Below are 15,174 nucleotides of genomic sequence, written 5' to 3'. Positions count from 1 at the left end.
AGACTATCTCTTATACTTTTTTTAAAATTAATTTTATTTTATTTATTTTTGGCTGCATTGGGTCTTCGTTGCTGCGCACGAGCTTTCTCTAATTGTAGTGAGCAGGGGCCACTCTTCATTGCGGTGCGCAGGCTTCTCATTGTGGTGGCTTCTCTTGCTGTGGAGCACGGGATCTAGGTGCGCGGGCTTCAGTAGTCATGGCTCCTGGGCTCTAGAGCGCAGGCTCAGTAGTTGTGGTGCACGGGCTTAGTTGCTCCACAGCATGTGGGATCTTCCCGGACCAGGGCTCGAACCCATGTCGCCTGCATTGGCAGGCAGATTCTTAACCACTGTGCCATCAGGGAAGTCCTCTTGTACTTCTTTGTCGGCCCGTGTGGAGCCTCTCAATACGATTTAACTCAGTGCTGGGCACGATAAGATTCTCAACAATAAATGTTGATGAATTTGTTTTTGGAAATTCAAAGGCATAGAAAGCGGCTCCACAGAGGAGAATTAGAAGGCCTGTTTCTTCTTAAAGTGGTGGGTGTTGGCGCCCCATCGTCTCCGGTGTCGTTGTCAGTACCAGCAGCCTCCTTTCTCAGGTCAGGGAGTCATGACAGTACAGGCAGGACACACGTTTCCTGTGCTTTCCCACCTAGGAGAGAAAGATGTTTTACCCAGTGCCCGAGACCCCTTCCCGATTCCGCTTTCCCCTCCCAACCATGAAGGCCATACAGTGAGAGCTATGAGGGGCATCAGAGATTGGCTGACTCAGTTCCTTGATTTTGTAGATGAGGAAACTTGGGGCTCAGAGACGAGCAGTTGAGGGTGGTGGAGAGAGGATGTATAAGCTTTGGAGTCAGGTGGAACTGGACTTGAATCCCAGTTCTGTCCCTCTTCTGCTGTGTGATTGTGGGAGAGTCTCTTCACATCTTGGAGGCTCAGTTTCCTCATCTTTAAAATGGGGATAATAGTGCCTACCTATGGGGGTCAGTGTGAGAATTAAGTGAAATAATGTGTGTAAATATAGTGCTTGGCAATAGAGATGCCCAGTACTTGTGGGCTCTCTCTCCTTTGCTTCTCTAGAGTGTCCTGCCCAAAGTCATCAAACAATTTAGTGCTGGCCTCTCCTGTTATTCAAGCTAAATATTCTTTCAATTACATACTAAGGCTAGCCACTTACTAGAAAATTAAGTTTAACCATTAAAATTTTTAAAAATTACTTTCACTGGGGAGGACTTCCCAAGTGGTGCAGTGGTTAAGAATCCGCCTGCCAATGCAGGGGACACGGGTTCGAGCCCTGGTCCGGGAAGATCCCACATGCCGCAGAGCAACTAAGCCCATGCGCCACAACTACTGAGCCTGCGCTCTGGAGCCCACAAGCCACAACTACTGAGCTAGTGCATCGTAACTACTGAAGCCCGCTCACCTAGAGCCCGGGCTCCGCAACAAGAGAAGCCACCACAATGAGAAGGCAGCGCACCTCAATGAAGAGCTGCCCCCGGTCACTGCAATGAGAGAAAACCTGCGCGCAGCAACGAAGACCTGACGCAGCCAAAAATAAATTAATTAATTTTTTAAAATTGACAGTTTAAGGCAAAAAATAATATATTTACAAATAACTAAATAAAAATTACTTTCACTGGGGATTTGGACCAATTTATATTGAGCTGATTTATATGCCTCAGAGATAACGTAAAAGACAGGAATACTGAATTTCAGAGTGAAATTCAAAAGTGTTGAGGTTTTAGCCATTTCCAACTACAGTGTTTGAACTCCTGGTACTCCTAAAATAGTACTGTTGGCCTTTTACCCCTTTAAACAAAAAATTCCAGTCTCTGATATATGTACATGCTTTGCTTTGCAACCTGATATTTTTCACCTGTCTTTCTCAAGACATACTCTGCTGTCCATTCATCTTCAATTGGAGCTAAAATGAAAACACTGCTGTTAAAGTTCTTTTAAAAAAATAAAAAAGTGTATTGGTAATGATCATGGGGGACTTGTGGGGTGGCTTAGTCTCAGAAATGAAACGGACATTTGTATCTCTTGTAAAATTTAAGGATTGATGATAAACCTTTCTTTCCCACGCTGGAGAAGATTCACTGTGATCATTATTTCTTTGAAAATTTGTAGTTAGCTAATATTCATTGTGTTTGGCTGCAAATATATATTTCAGTATGGAGCAGAACCAAGATTCGTCCAGAAGAAAAATCTTAGCGTGAAATACCTCCTAATTGTGACTATTTATCAGTCTTCAACTGTGGTTGACAGCTCATTATTTGGTGAATCATTTGGGTCCTGCAAGGCAGAGGGACAAAGCAGGGGCAAACCTCCCTGAAGTTTCCTTTGTGGAAGGTGTGGTGGGCAGAATAATGGTCCTTCAACGTCCTTGTCCAAATGCTCAGAACCTGTGAATGTTGGGCTACACTGCAAGGGAGGATTACAGTTGCAAATTAGCAGATTTAACAAAAGGGGAGTATTCTGTGTTATCCAGGTGGGCTCAGTGCAATCACAAAGATCCTTAATAGGGGAAGACTGGGCAGAGAAGAACCAGGGACAGGGTTGGTGATGTGAGAAGAACTCAACCCACTGTTGCTGGTTTTGAAGATGGAAGAAGGGACCACAAGTCAAGGAATGCAGGCACCTCAAGAAGCTGGAGAGGACGAGGAGATGCATTTTCCCCTAGAGCCTCCAGAGGAGAACGCGGCCCGGCTGACACCTTGACTCTAGCCCCATGACCCCCATTTTAGAATTCTAGAACTATAAGAGAATAAATCTGTGTTGTTTTCAGATACTGTTTGTGGTAATTTGTTTACAGCAGCAATAGAAAACTAACACAGTCTCTCCAAACAAAGGTTAACAGACCATCTTGCCCCAAAGGTGCTGTCTGGCATTCTGGGATTTCATGCAGTCATTGGCAACAAAATTCCCAGAGGGACTGAGACACAGGGGGAGACTGAGTGCCCTATTTGTTATTTATGTCACATAATTTATAAAGAGTTTCACTTAATATTTCCATTTAATCCTCCCATCAGTTCTATGAGGTGGAAATTTTTATTATTCCATTTTGTAAACAAGAAAGCTGAAGCTTAGAGAGTTAATTTTTCTTTCTTTCTTTGTTTTCTTGGCTGCGATGCATGGCTTGTGGGATCTTAGTTCCCCGACCAGGGATCAAAGCCGGGCCCTCAGCAGTGACAGCACAGAGTCCTAACCCCTGGACCGCCAGGGAATTCCCTAGAGTTAATTTTTCTAAAATCAGATAATAGTAAGTAGTAGAGTTGAGATCCACAGATGTGGTTCCAAACTCTAGGTGCATCACTACTTTGATATCTGTCTTGCCCGGAGAGCCATTCAACTAGGAAGTCAGTACTTACAGAGATTGCTCATTAGTTAAGGTAATTTCTCTAATAAATGGAGGTTGTGGGGAGACGTGCAGATAATACTTTGCAGTGGGTGTCCACTCTCCATACGTCTGCTCCTTACGAATGTGGAGTCTTCCTAGAATGTACCTGTTGTCAACAACATCACTGGCCAGTGGTGGCTACTTGCTGAACATTTTTAATTCCCTGTCCACCATAAACGTAAATTTCACATGGCTAAGTTATAGCTCAACCCCACCTCCCTCGCCTCAGTCTGACCTCCACCCTGACTTTGCTATTTCTTTCAAGAATTTCATCATTAACCCTGTCATCTAGATTCAGCAGCTAGAAGAACACTGACAGCTAACCCTCATTGGGAATACATTCCAGTTATTGTGCTAAGTGTTTTAGACGTCTTCCACTGAATCCTCCCAACAACCCTATGAGGAAGGTACGATTATTAACCCTATTTTATAGCTGAGGAAATTGAAGCTTATGTAAGTTGCCGAAGGTGACACCTTAGCATCATCTTTTTTTTTTTTTTTTTTTTTTTTTGCGGTACGCGGACCTCTCACAGTTGTGGCCTCTCCCGTTGCGGAGCACAGGCTCCGGACGCGCAGGCTCAGCGGCCATGGCTCGCGGGCCCAGCCGCTCCGCGGCATGTGGGATCTTCCCAGACCGGGGCACAAACCCATGTCCCCTGCATCGGCAGGCGGACTCTCAACCACTGCGCCACCAGGGAAGCCCAGCATCATCTTTAATTACTCATCTCTTCCGCCCTCCAGAGCGCATGAATCACCAAGTTCTCTCAGTCCTTTGTACTATTTCTTGCAGTTGTTTCCGTGTCCATTGCCACTGTATCAACCTTGGCTCTTTTTGACTTATGCCTCAGTTATTGCTAGAGCCCAATACAGTCTCTCTTGTTCTATGATTCCCCTTCCTCAGATCTTTCTAATATGCTTTGGTCAGACTAAGCCACCTAAAATCCCACTTTTATCCCATCTTTTTCTGAGTTCAAACCTTTCAACTAGAGAAGATACGTCCAGATGTCCCCAAAGGTTATCCTTGGACAGTGTGATGGTGGCAATATTTTTTTGAAAAATTAAATAACTTCATTGTATTAAAATTAAAAGGAAAAACTGTTACAACTATAGGTTGAAATTATAGGGCCAGATACATAATAAAGATAAGCAAACATTATACCCTATAAGTTTGTAGGTTAAACTTCATTTGTTCCAGCATTGGGGAGCTCTCATTGGTCATCTAACTATTCCAAATATGCAATTCCACTTTTTAGAGGCAAATCTTTGCATTAAAAAAGGTTATGTAGGGCTTCCCTGGTGGCGCAGTTGTTGGGGGTCCACCTGCCGATGCGGGGGACGCGGGTTCGTGCCCCGGTCCGGGAAGATCCCACATGCCATGGAGCGGCTGGGCCCGTGAGCCATGGCCGCTGAGCCTGCGTGTCCGGAGCCTGTGCTCCGCAATGGGAGAGGCCACAGCAGTGAGAGGCCCGCGTACCGCAAGCAAGCAAGCAAACAAACAAACAAACAAGCAAACAAACAAACAAACAAAAACAACCAAATAGTCTGGTTATCAGGTCATTAGGATCTTTGTAGGATTGAAATGTCCTACATTTGCCGGAAGCTGGGCAGGAGATTTTTTTCTCCCCTTGACACGCAATCTCCTTGAAAAAATAGTTCCTATTCCACTGTTTCTCATTCCCTAGTGAACTCACTGCAATCTTGCAAGACTGTCTTTGGTGAAACCACCCTCTTCACGGCCACTTAATTGCCAAATCAAGGAAAACTTTTTAGACCTTATCTTCTCTGAGTATTAGTTCACTTGAAACACACTCTTTCCCTGCTTGAAACGCTTTTTTCTTAGCATTCTGTAACAGCCACGTCCACCGCCTTTCTTTCTGTTTACCTGTGTCTCCACACTCTTGACTCAATCCTGGGATTACCTGGTTTTTTGTTTGTTTGTTTAAAGAATCAATTATTTATTTATTTATTTATTTTTGGCTGCGTTGGGTCTTTGTTGCTGCGCGTGGGCTTTCTCTAGTTGCAGCGAGCAGGGGCTACTCTTCGTTGTGGTGCGCGGGCTTCTCATTGCGGTGGCTTCTCTTGTTGCGGAGCACGGGCTCTAGAGCGCAGGCTCAGTAGTTGTGGCGCACGGGCTTAGTTGCTCCTCAGCATGTGGGATCTTCCTGGACCAGGGCTCGAACCCGTGTCCCCTGCCTTAGCAGTAGGATTCTTGACCACTGCGCCACCAGGGAAGTCCCATACCCGTTTTAAAAATCTTTGCCTAATTCATAAGTGAAAAGTCATCTAGTGTTTGTAATTTATTGTGTCTGTTTACATATTTGCCACACAAAGATCAGACATACACTGATAACAGGGTTGTTGCCATTTATTCTTTCTTGGTTGTACATCTTAATTTGACGTTGAGGCTTTTCATCTCTTTCAGAGAGGGGATTGTATGTTTTCAAACACCTTCACCTCCCTCCTTCCTTCCATTTGCTTACAAATGAGCATGTATTTAATTTAATTGAATGGAATTGAACACTTCATTCCCATTAGACTTTTAAGCACTATACTTGGTCCAGGTTCTTCATAAACCTTCCAGTGAGGAGCATGGAGCATTGTACTGAAAGATGGGAGAACTGTTTCTAATCCCAGTTTAGTCCCTAACTAGCTGTGCATTCTTGGGCAAGCCGCTTAACCTCTCTGGACCTTCGCTCCCTTTTATGTAAAGTGAGTGGGAGGGCATCAGATAATGTCTTAGGTGTCTTCTTGTTCTCATGTCACAGAGGTAAGATTTTCTTCCAGAAACTTCCTTCAGAGACAAATTCTTAGAATATTGCCTCCTACTCTGCCAGAAGAGTGCTCTCTTCCAACATAGTGTCACCTCTTTGAGGCAGAACTTGGTTCCTTCTAGAGCTGCGATTCGTTTGTATGGGACCACAAGCCCTAGGACAGTAGCAGCAACTACCATCCAAAAAACACAGCCAAGACTTAAAGGTAAAGTAGGTCTTATTCGTTTTGTGTGTGTATTGAAAATGCTTTGAAAACCTGTTGAAAGCGAGGGATCCACTCACAGGAAAACACACATAAGCATATACGTACAAAATTTTAGGGGGCTCCTGGACCGTCTGAAGCCCGTCCACGTACTCCCTGGAAGCCATGAACCCTAGGCTAAGAATATTTGATTTGGGAACATTAATGGGATCCCTGGAGATAAAACGAAATTATCAGAAATGCTTACTTCCCATTGGAAGAGGGAGCTGCTAAATTAAATATTTATAGAATATTATCAAAACTCCCGCTTCAAAACTAAACTCTTATGCTTACTTGTAAATATCTTCTTCATAAACCAGGTCATGTGCTAACCTGCTTAAATCTTGCAGAGGAGAATGCAGATTCCTTACTGTGCATTGTAAGGTCCTGTATGGTCTGGCTCCTGTTCGCCATCGCTTTATACTTTTGAGCTCCACTGGCCTCCCTTTTGCCCTGGGAACATACTGACTCCCTCCCTACAAGTCACTCTGTTTCTGCTGAACAGTCTCGAGTGACCTGCTGCCCCTGCCCAGACCACATCCCTGCTCGCATTCAGGCTTCAGTTCAAGCGCCCCCTCCTCAGGAATGTCTCCGCCAACCACCTTCACCCCACCCTCAACCGTGCGCTCTCACAACACCCAGTTTTCTCCAGTAAAACTGATCTTGTTACAGCCCTGGCTGTTTTTGCCTTCTCTCCCCACGAGAATGTTAGTTCCATGAGGGAAGGGGCCTTGCCTCTCAGTTATAACCGCAGTCCCAGAGCCAGGGACAGATAAAAACCTTAAGGGGGACTTCCCTGGTGGCGCAGTGGTTGGGAATCCACCTGTCAACGCAGGGGACACGGGTTCGAGCCCTGGTCTGGGAAGATCCCACATGCCGCAGAGGAACTAAGCCCGTGCGCCACAGCTACTGAGCCCGTGTGCCTAGAACCCGTGCTCCACACAAGAGAAGCCATCGCAATGAGAAGCCCGCGCACCACAACGAAGAGCAGCCCCCGCTCACCGCAACTAGAGAAAGCCCGCAAGCAGCAACAAAGACCTAACGCAGCCAAAAATAAATAAATAAATACATTAAAAAACAAACAAACACCTTAGGGGGATCTCAGCACTAAAGATGGCGCTCCTCTTCCATCTTTAATTCTGACCAAAAAATTTGGTGCGCCTCTCTCATATTAAACTCTAACTAGAAACAGTACTAAACCGTACACTTACATGTACTGAAACAAAAATAGCTTCTTTCCAGATGATCTGATTGTAGGACCTTGGAGCCCCTGCTTTGCTGGCGCCCTAAATACATGAGCCGTTTGTCTGCTTTTGGGGAACCTAGCACTCACTCAATTCCTTAAACATACTGGAAGCAGTTTTAGGTTAAGCTGGCCTATGCCTACCAAAAACACCTTGCTGGGGTTACTGATAGGAATTCTGTTAAATCTATAAATCGACTTGGGAAAAACTGACATATTTACTATATTGGGGCTTCCAAGCCAATTATTTAGGTCTTCTTTAATTTTTTGTAATCAGCATTTTATAATTTTCAGCATACAGATCCTGTACACGATTTGTTAGATTTATACCTAAATACTTCATACTCTTTGGAGCAACTATATCAATAAATACCGTTTTACATTTGTTCCTACCTGTTTGTTGTTGGCATATACAGAAGCTCTTTTAGTAGAACAAGGAGGAATGTACCCTTTAGTGAAGTAAACTTGTTCAATATTTATTTGCTGGACTACTAACAAGCTATGTATCCTACCATTCATGTACCTCTGCAGTGTGCCTCTAAGTCTCAAATTCAGCCTAATTCTTGATTGCTACACCCCAACCTCTACTACTGTTGGAAGGGTCTACTCATCCCTCACCTGAATACCCCTTATGCATTCCATCTCCATGTCTTCACTCCTGCCATTTCTCCTCTAGAATCGTCCCTCAGCTGAACCCTCTTACCCCAAACTAGATCTTAACTATCAAACCCCAGCTGACATCGCTCCTTTTCTCCACTGGACCCTTTTAACCAATATCGTATGCCACTCAATCATTAATTTAGTTTTTCATTAGTTTTAATCCATGTCTCGTTCCCTAGTTAGATGATGTGCACTGGGAGACTCCCATAATAGCTATCATAGCACCACATACATGGAAGGCGCTCCAATTTAATTGTTGTTTAAATGAAGAAAGTCGAGAGAGGTTTCAAGACGTGTCAGAATAAGGCGCCCGGAGCTGCAGCATCTAAAGAAGTCTTCAAGATCCATGCTCTCCACCTCCAGGACAAGGATTCTCTCTCTTTTCCTTCCTTCCCCCAAATCCCAACTCCTCCAGCTAGTCAGACTGGAGATGCAGATCCTCTCCAACAACCCCTTTGAAACCGTTCTAGAAACAGCAGGTCTATATGCGCAGTCGATTTTTAGAGGTTTTCTTTAAGAGCATAGGCAGTAATCCCATTGGAGCTGCAGTAACAATCCCCGGCCACCAGAGGTCAGGGCGTCGCGGGAGAGATGGCTTCCCCTCTGCAGAAGTCTTAAAGAGGTCAAAGCCAGAGGCAGAAAGTCGGCTCCGCATCCATGGCCTTCAGGCTTCTTCTACTGCCTCGAGTGCTCAGCGCTCTCCCCCTCTCCAGATGGGCTCCTTTTCCTCCTGTAAAAGATGGGCCGGAAGTTCCTAGAGGCTTACCCTAATACTAACCTTAAATGATTATAATAACGAATGCACTTAAGCTGCAGAATTTAAAGGCAGAAAAGGAGAATGGAGATGTTTCATCTTTCGTTAGATGAACCCCAAACCTGCTTCTCAGTTCTTTTACCAATCAAAAACAAAAACAGAACAACAGAAAGCCCCAGGCAGTGTCTAAACGGACATTCCCCAACAAAGATTGGCCTTTAGGGACCAATGTCCCAAATCCAGTACATTGTAAATGGAATATTTTAGGAGCTACTATTCCTACACACAAATTCTGGCTCATGGGGCAGTCCGCTCGCAGTGTGCTTTTCCGTCATTAATCACATCTTTGTTATGTGATATCCACGTGAGTACTTCTCAGTAGAAGCAGCTTCATGCTCAAATGCTCAAAGCACACTAGAATAAAGCTCCGATTGTCCTGTTCAGTGATTCCAAGTCCTGGTTTGTCACCACCTCGGGTCTCTAGTTTCCCAAAGTTTGTAACGTAGTTTCAAAACAAAGCTATTTTAATGAATCCAAATAAAAAATGCACGAAGTGTGTGAAGTTAAATCAACGGGGTCTTGCTCTTGCACTTCGCAAGAGGCGGTGAACCTCTGGTCTGTGCTGCCCGATACAGAACATACCTGTGAAGAGCATTTTAGCCTGCTCGTGCTCATTAATTTACAAATGTAAATAGAAATAATAAGTAAATAGAAGCACAGTAAAGTAATGAATGCTAGGAGCATTCAGGTGAGGGCTTTCAACGACAAACACACAGAGGGAGCTGAGCGCTTGACCACCTGAGTGTGATTTTTTTCTTAAAGTACCTGTAGCTTCTCTTTCTTAAGAGACGGCAGCGCCCTGCGTTTTAGATTCGTCACTTTTTAAAGAGCGATTGTAATGCTCTCAAATCATTGTTGGCGTTTCTTCACGCTGGGGAGGCAGCTGGAAACAGCCCAAGGAGGCGGAAAAGGCTCTGCGCCTCGCTGGGGCGCCGAGGGGCGGGGGGGGGGACACCCTGAAATACCTGTTGGGGCGCAGCGCTGAAGGCGCGCGGCCGAGCCCCGGCCACGGGGGCCGGGGGTCGGAGATCAGGGGCCACGGGGGCGGCAGGCGGGCGCGCGGGCGCAGAAGGAGGAGGCCGCGGGGCCGACTCCCCGGGCCGCCCGGCTCCTCCCAACGGCGCCCGCGGAACCTGTCCCGGAGCCGCCGGACCCCGGAACTGAACGGGACCCGACCCCCTCCCCGAGAGGCCGCGACCAGGCGCCGAGCCGCGCTCCGAGCTCCGGCGGGCGCACGGCCCCGCCCGGCGCCCACCGCCCTGCCCTCGCCTGTCTCCTCCTTTCCCCGGGGCTCCGCTGAGTTCATTCACTGGGATTGGTTTCAAGTGACGCCATCTCTTTATTTTTAAACCAATGACCTCATCCGCGCTTGAAGTTTCCTGACCAGCGACTCTTTCTCTTTCCCCCCAACCCCCCACCCCCAGCCCCCCGCCTTTCCCCCTCTTTCTGGGTATCCCTGTTTGGGGGGCTCTGAGCAGTTTTCAAACGACCACCATCACCTCTCCCAACCCCCTCCGCGTCCCCGCCGCCACCTCCACCTCCCAGGTTCCTCGCCCCTTTCGACAGTGTTTTTTCAAGGCTGATCGGGGGTGGGGGGTTAGAGAGAAAGAGCGAAGAAAAGTTGCAAACGGCTCCGCGCGTCCCGAGCCTCCCGCCCCTCCGAGCAGGAGAAGATAATATAGCGAAAAGAAGAGGAGGAGGAGAGCGCGACGGGACGGACGCGAGCGGGAGCGCAGCCGCCCTCCCGGCTCCGTCGCGGCGCCTCGCGGGTCCGGGAGGCGAGGGGGCCCCGCGGGGAGACGCCGTGACGACTTTCGTTCCCCCCCCCGAGGGAGCCGGGAGGTCGGCGGCCCCGAAAGTAAGTGGCCGCGCGGACTGCGGGGTGGGAGGGCGCGGGGCCGGGCTCCCGCCGCGCCGGTAGCGTGGACGCTCGTCCGCGCGCCCCGCCGGCGCTGCCCTCCCAGCGGCCGGGCCCGGGGTCCAGGGCGGGGTGGGGGGGCGACCGCGGGCCGGAGCGGCGCGCGCGTGGGAAGCGGGGGAGGGGGGGCCCTGCGGGGGGGCCGGCGCGGGGGGCGGGGGGCGGGGGCCTCGGGCCGGACGGCCGAGTCCCGCCGCCAGGAGCCGCCGCCGACGCGGTCCCTTCGCGGGAGAAGCTGCTCACTTCCAGGCGCGACTGTTAAACAACACGCCTGCCAAGTGGGGCCCCGGCCTGACGGTTCCCATTATCCCCAGCTCGCCTTTGGCGTAAGCCGCGCGGCCACCGGGGTGGTGACGGGGTTGCTTTCTTCAGTCAACTCGCTTTTCCTCCTGGGACCCCTGAGGCCCGGTGCGCCAGTGACTTCTTTATTTACACCAGTCGTAAAACGTGAGAAAGGAAAAAGCCCAGGGAGACGACCGAAGGTCTGTGTTTATCATGTGTAGTTTCACGGAATGAAACACAGGGGAGGAAGATATTGGTGCAAAACTGAAGTTTTCAGGTGCTGCCGGGTTTATTTCCTTAAAACGACAACAGCAGCAGCCCGGTAATTAACTCGAGAAAATGCAAGTAGATCTTAAAATGAATGGATCCTGCAAAAGCCTAAGGAAATGTATCAGACGTCAGCTGCAGAGATCCTAAATCAAGTCCTGGGTGCCTCAAATCGTTTGGAGAAAGCACACCTCCAACCAGCCTGTGATTAATAAAGTAGAGACGAAAAACCTGTTACATAATCTCATTTGCCCTGGGGTTTGCAGTGCCGTCCCCTTGAATCAGGGGGAAGTGAGTTAAGATGCAGGGTTTTTAAACCTCTGTGAAGTTTTTATTTACCCAGTGCTCTGGCTGCCACTTCTGCTTTAAAAGATTGTAAGTAAATACTCTGCTCTTACGAGGAAACCAAACCTATCAAACCTGTTTAGAAAATGACCAGGTATGTTTCTTTCCTTTCCTTCCGGTGTGTGTGTGCGTGTGTGTGCGTGTGTGTGCGTGTGTGTGTGTGTGTGAAATTTACCATCCATGAAAGACCTTATGACTAGTATTTGGGGAACTTAGACTGTCAGAAAAATGCCTCTTTAAGCCACTCATCTTATGAGTGCACATAGGTGACAACTGTTTCCTTAAAGGATTTATGCTATTCTGAAAAGAGATTTTTGAAGTCGAGGTAAATTTTTAAAAGAGAAAAAGGATTCTTACCAATTGAATTAGTCACTTGTGAATTATTCACCTTTGCTTGAGAATCATGTGTATTGGATAAACAGCTGGGGAGGCCGGAGTTAATTGAGACTTGTGGAATTCTGTGTTTGGTGAAGGCAGCAGCCTGGAGAAGGTAAATTAAAAAACTAAAAATTTGGGGCTTTGAATGGGGATTTTAGTCAAAATGTGACTAGGCACTGTGAAAGTTTTTTGTTTTTGTTTTTTAAGTAAAGTTCTGGAATTTAACTGAGTTTGATGACTGTGTGAACGCTTGTTGTTAAAAAGGTTTTTGGGGGGTTAACATTTAACATCTTATGTAAAAACTTCGCCTAAAAGACACCAGCCCAAAAGTTGGCTTTTAGGTAAAAATAATTTGTACTTATCAAAGTTCTACATGGGGGGAGAAAGTAGAAATGAGTTTATTCTTAATTCTGCTGCTAGTATGGTGAATAACACGAAAAAAAATAGGTTCAAGTGCTGTAAATGCGTATTTGAATGTAAAATAATTGAATAGCTGTAAAGTGAAAACGGTCATGTAAAATTAAGGATTAAGGATCTCTTTGAACAAAAGCTTAATGGCAGTAACTGAAAAGGGGGCAAAAGAGAAGATCCTGTTAACCTAGTTCTTTTCCTTTTTCTTAAACATTAGAAACTCATTTGCGGCAGTGAGGCTGAGATCAAGTCTGAGATTGGTGCAGTTTAGGCTGGGGTCAGGAGAAGGGCCAGGGTTGATGTGTGAGTTTGTTTTGATGCTCTTTTCTATAAACGCCTGTATCGGGAATTTAATTCTATAGAGTTTTTGGCCTATGGGATTATATATTGATGAAGCTGACTTACATAGCTGTTCAAAATTAATGTTTTTCTATTTTTCAGCCAATCGTAATAGCCCACTAAATATAATTTGCTAGCATTACCAGTGTAATATATCCTAGAAACCCAACTTTTCCTGGAGTATCAAAAAAAACAAAAAACAGAGTTTTCTATCCAGTGTTATTTGGGCTGAAAATTTCACTAGATGTGTAATGTTTTTATAATGCTTTGCGTTCTCAAGCAAATGGTACTTTAAATTAAAGAAGTAAATTAATATAGGGTAAGCTGATTTGGATCAGAAGCCCAAGAACAGGGAAGAAATAAATCAGGGGAAACAGAAACCAGATTTTATGACAGTTTTCAACAGATTGAAAAAACTAGTTAAAAAGGCTTCATAGGAAAAACCACAGTTGATGTTTGATTGGCTTTTTAAAAACAATTAACTGTGTCAAAATTTAAAACCAAGACAGATATCCACCATCATAAAAGAAAATGTTTCTAACGGTGGCTTAAGCAAAAATATAATTAAGAAAGTAAATCTTGCCCAAAGCCACATATGATATATTCCAAAGCCAGATGTCACATTTTTTCTGATTATGTTGTGTTGTGGATAATCTGATATTTTTGTACATTTCATTTAGCCCAGATGACCAAGGGTTGGTTGGCTTTGTGAAAGGATATAGGGTTCATAAAGTTTGGCCAGATTTAAAGAAGCAGGCTCAGGCTTTAAGAAGACGCCAGTCTCATACACAAACTGAGACGTTTGAAATGTAATCAAATAAATGACGAAGGAAACAGGAGTGGCTCAAAAAGGAGGATCTGAGGCAGATTACCAAGGACAGGTACAAAGAAATAATAAAAGCTTGCCAGGGCTATGATCAGGGAAGAAGGAAATAGAATACATCTTGACATGAAAGGAAAAAGGCATAAAAAGAAAAAATACCCTCCAATACCTCAGCAACAGGAAGAGAGTGATGAAACTTTACCTCCATCTTGATTGAGGTTAGATACCTCATTGTAGGTATCATCAAAAAGTCACAAGATTTTTTTATTACATACAAAAATTAATCTTGGGGGAGGAGGATGGATAAAGTGCATTATGAGTAGCTATAGTTGTGTATATGAGAATGTAAAGCTTGAAATTGACAAAGATAAATTTAAAAAATAGAGGGGGACCCCCTGCAATTTCAGTTGAGTTATTGCAAAGGGAGGGCTATGTTATAAAATGTTGAAACTCTTAACTAAATGGATTTCTGGATTGACTACAGATATGAATGAGTCAAACAGAACGTTTATTGGTGGTGTACTCTTTACACATCCTGAGGTGGATACCAAAAGTTAGGGGCACGGGTCCCTGCCCAGAATGAGGATTATGAGAATTTTAAAGGAGCTATATACATATGCAAGGATAAACAGTTACCAGACAGCTGGGAAGTGCCAAATTCATGGTATGAAGGAGAAAGAGACTGGAGAACTGGGGACCTAGTCTTCATAGGGATAGTAGAGTTTGACCCTGGCCTCAAAGGATGGTTAACATGAGTATGGAGGAAAGGAAGTAGGGGAGGTGAAAGGGAGAGGCCATTCATCCATCCATCCCTTCATTCAGCGGATTTGTTTGGAACCTCTGCTGTGTGCTAGACACTGTTCTCCGAACCTGGAATAGAGCGGAAAATAAGATAAGGTTTCTGCCCTTATGGAATTTACATTCTAGTGGGAGAAGACAGAAGGGCAGTAAACAAGTAAACGCCACATGGAAAATCTGATGTCAGAGAGTGATGTCTTGTGAAGATAGTAGTGAACAGAGTAGGGGAAATTTTACAGTGTTCTTTATAGCCCCACTTATTCTGTGAATAACCTATTTTGCCTGTGATATCCTGGTGAATAATGTTAATGATTTAACTTTTTATTTATTTGCAGTCCAAACCAATTTGAATAGACGTCTACACATTAATTGACTTCATCTTTAACCAATTTTTAAAAAGAAACCTACGTAATATTTTGTAGATTGAAGCATGCACGCTTTGAGTTTTTAACTCCTTGTTAACAATTTGTATGCAATTCTTCTGCTGTTATTTGCTAAG

At 45.5% G+C, this 15,174-nt stretch overlaps 1 protein-coding gene across 6 annotated transcripts in view; it reads left to right on the top strand.

Moving 5' to 3' along the window:
* Positions 1-10,265: 10,265 nt before the first annotated feature.
* The window catches only part of DUSP16 (dual specificity phosphatase 16), an 85,648-nt gene continuing 80,739 nt past the window's right edge, over positions 10,266-15,174 (top strand). For 2 of the 6 annotated variants that reach the window (XM_049693885.1, XM_004281139.4), the window contains exon 1: positions 10,266-10,972. The gene's annotated coding sequence lies outside the window, so the exon portion shown is untranslated. The other 4 variants (XM_049693884.1, XM_049693881.1, XM_049693883.1 and 1 more) reach the window with 4 other exon arrangements.

This window comes from Orcinus orca, chromosome 11, assembly GCF_937001465.1.
Source record: "Orcinus orca chromosome 11, mOrcOrc1.1, whole genome shotgun sequence".
NCBI classification, from domain to species: domain Eukaryota; kingdom Metazoa; phylum Chordata; class Mammalia; order Artiodactyla; family Delphinidae; genus Orcinus; species Orcinus orca.
The sequence above is the reverse complement of the archived record's forward strand: the minus strand, read 5'-3'. Positions and strand labels throughout refer to the sequence as shown.